A 4,100-nucleotide genomic window follows, 5' to 3' on the forward strand; every position below is an offset into this window, starting at 1 on the left:
GGAATATTATTGGAACAATTATTGACTTCTCTTTTGATATATTGGTTTTAAGTGTTGCACCTTCATTAAGCGTATAGCTCTTAATACTATGAAAAATCATTTTTTAAATTTAGATTTTTCTAAAGGAATTATTCATTCCAGTCAAGTGTTATGATGATAGTCTCGGTTCACAAGCGACGGGCAGGCTGTTGTTGTTTGGCGGTAGGAAGGGACGTGTTTTGTGTTAAGCTCAGGATATTTAAGAGGTTATTGGTTCTTTAGACGAGTTTTGAATGTTGTGTCTGTGTACATTTATTGCATTTATAAACTCTGTATTGTATATATTCTAATCATAAGTCAAGGTTTTATTATGGTTAGTAATAACTTTTACAATATACCCTAGACTCAATGTTAGATCTTTTGTTATATTTTTCGCATTTAAATAAGTATTGGTAGTGATTTTCCTTAGTAATTGATCATTATCAAATATTATTTAACTTTGTTTCCAAATGTAATTTAACATTGGTAATTGCCCAATGCCATTGATGTTTTCTGCAATTTGCTTAAAGTTTTGAAGTAAGCTTTTGCAAACTCTAGGTGTTCAGAGATAAGCTAAGAAATAAAGCCAAATAAATGAAAATAGGTTGCAATTATGGTGTTTTGCTGAAGTATTAGTCTTAACATATTATGGGGTCGTCCATAATTTTCATCAAAAGTGAACGCTACCGGACGAAAAATGATTGATAATCTAATCTATATGTGAATTCTTATTTTGTGATTCTAAGAAAAATATGAATTCAAAATAAAATCATGTTACATTGCTCTTTCACTCTATTAAAATTAAGTTTGTAGACAGTACAAAACAAAGAACCTATGGATTTTATTATTTTTTAGTACTGATGGTTTGATGCTGATGAAGAGTTTAAAGCAATATTGAAATATTTTCCTATGTTCAGATAAATAAAACATAAAAACTGCTGAAACCATCCTGGTATGAACTGATATGCTGTAGTAGACCGAACGCCATCGTGGCGGAAATTTCATCCGATGTCATTTCAGCTGGGTTTTCCAGCTGGGCATCACCGAAGGCAGAGCCACTGTCCCATAGAGTGACTTTGAACCATCCCTGCAACACATTCACTATGATTAGTCGTATACGTTTTAGATAAATCAAGTTTACAATGTCACATTTTCTTAAATTATAAATCTAATACATTTTCTTTTGAGAGATGCGGCTGCAGTTTATGTTTTTGAATATTGTCACATTATTGGCATAATAATGTACTTAATCGTATATTGTTTCCTGTAGTGCAATAAACAAGAAAGTAACGCAGGGAATTATAATCATCAGACTGACCCTGCGCATTGTAATTGTAATCTAATTTTCATCCGTTTGTAATAGTATATGGTACAACTTTATTATTATCTAATGTTTAGAAAACGACAGAAATGCTTCTACAGAAAAGCGGCCAGCCCTGCTAGCGATACCGACGTGGTGCGAAATTTAAAATATGGCGGCCGCCGGTTCGCCCATTGACGGATCATCGTTTTTCATATTAAAAAAAAGTGTACGCCTGCTCTGTAACCCCTCCCCCCCTGCGTACGGTTTGTACGCTCGTGATAATAATGAAAATTATGGATGGTCTCTAAGTTATCACAGAGGTTTCTATAACAGTAGTACCAGTCGTTTTATACCCCTCATTACGTGAAGATAACATTATGATTAAGTCGCTGATTGCATTATCTTTACTGCTATATATATCAGAGTTAGTTCAACCATTAGTCTCCACCAATGTACAGTATTTTCGCAAAGTGCTCTCCTATCTGGGGTCCATCTTTTGCTATTCCATTTGCGTCAAATACTAAAACCTCGATTCTAGTTTTTCGCGACCTACAGTGCCTTCGAAAATTATTGATCTCTCTAATACTAAACCGTGCGAATGCAGTATCACACCAGGATATTGCAAAAACGAGACACGTTTCCATCTCCATAAAAAAATCACTTGCATTATAGTCACTGTATACAGCCATGATTGCAAGTTGAGCTTGCAAGATATTCTCAATGGTACAGTGATGGAACTAAAATGTCAGTTTTACCTGCACCAATCCGGGATTCACTGAGGTATTCAGTTCCATAGTGAATGAGGTTTTGCCCGTTGCTTCTTATCCGTGGATTGGTCTAAGAACATTAGGGTAAAATCCTACGCCTCTCGGTTTCCACTTTATAAAACCTATGGATATTGCCCCTCTTTTTATGCTTGGGTATGTAAAGAGAGCGTCTTTTCACCAACACCTGGCTTAGGACATAGTACTCTCATGTATACTCATGAGCTTTTACAAATAAAATGTATGCGCCTGTGTGGAACCGTTAACTTCTTTTATATTTGAGGCTTCAGATATTCACACATAATTTGTTCACTGCTTTTTAAAATTAACAAATACTTTGTGGAGGCTTAATTAACTTAAAGTGGCTAGTATTTCTACCAGAGCAATAAGTCGAAAACTGGGCCTGAGTCGGGGAAAAAACACGTTTTAGTCATCTCTAACATCACCTCCCATGGCCCAGGACAGGGACCTAGTTTCCCTGGACAAGAAAATACAGAAGTAGGTCGCGCGGGGAAGCGACGTCTACCTGCGCATCGCCTCGGGCACTGTCCTCGCTCCCCGCCCGCCACGCGCGCCACTCGCCGCGTTCCAATCCGCTGTCAGCGACTAGCGTTTTATTTTTAGTTTATTGTATTTTTTTTTCAAGTGCTGGTAGGTGCTGTTTTCAACGTGTGCGTAAATCTGAGTTCTTGATTTCGTTTTGTTGGTGCAGCAAGAATGGTGTGGTTATATCGTGTTAGATTGTAGTCCATTTGACTGTAATATAAAGACTGCATAATTTACTTATACATCTCTACTATTATCTATAAAGGTACAGATAGATATAGATGAGTATAGATTGAGATAGATTGACATACATATTTATGCACAAAGTATATATGACCCAATCCATACATGTGTATATTATATACACACATGTATATATTATATACACACATGTATATACAGTCCATGAATATATGTTATGAAATATACACGTATATATTACCCCACTCCAAAAATGCATGTTAGACATAAACCTACGTAGTACTGTAGTGACATACATTTCGAACGAAGGAGAGGTTCAGGGGAGCATTCCTGGCAAAGAGCGCTTTGTCTGTTACCAGGGAATAAACTTGACACTCGCGGATGTACTGAACAGGTGCGGTTGGTATCTTGCATCAGATGTCAGCTATCTTGGACATGGTGTGTGTACAGCGTACTTTCTCTACTAGTGTGTATTATCAGCGACGATAACTTCTTGAATAAATATACATGTATCATTATAATTACATCCGTTGGTCGGATTTACTTGCATTTCGATATGAAACGTATGAAAAAAAATCATCTGAAAGGTAGTTCATAAAGTTGGCAATTAGTATATAATCAATAGGAATCCATGTGAACGTGAACAATAGTACCAGTGATGCCAATGATAATGACGATTACTATCATTATCATTAGCATATATATTGCTGTATCCTTATATATCCGTATACATATACCTTCTAGGAACCGTCAACGAACTTTTGTGTCAAATACTATAGATATTACTAATATCTTTTTCTAGCTAAATCTAAGATTGTATCAGCAGCAGCCTCGGTAGTTAGTAATGCTTTTTGCGGATTTTGTTTGAAGCTGTTGGTAACTAAACATCTATTTTGCTTGGGTAGAAGTCTGCTAACTGCTCACTGATTTAATTCAATTGTATAAAGTGGCAGTTTGAATGGACAGTCGACTTAACAAGCAGGTAATTTTGGGTAATAGATTATTCGGGAACGCTATAATAAGAATGGTTGCTTTTATATGTTTTTGGGAATTCTGACTGAGTTTAGTAAGGAAACAACTAGATATCCCATGGCACTAAATTGTGCTAGTTCCCACTTGATTTTTGGTTAGCTACATCTATTTCTATGTGTGTGCGTGCGTGCGTGTGTTTGTGTTTTGGGAGGAAGTGGAAGACTTTTTTTTTATATATATAAAAGGTTTGAGTGATTGGCATTATAGCAAATTAAAAATATCACGATGATCAGGTT

The sequence above is a fragment of the Penaeus vannamei genome, unplaced genomic scaffold (assembly GCF_042767895.1).
Source record: "Penaeus vannamei isolate JL-2024 unplaced genomic scaffold, ASM4276789v1 unanchor4678, whole genome shotgun sequence".
NCBI classification, from domain to species: Eukaryota; Metazoa; Arthropoda; class Malacostraca; order Decapoda; family Penaeidae; genus Penaeus; species Penaeus vannamei.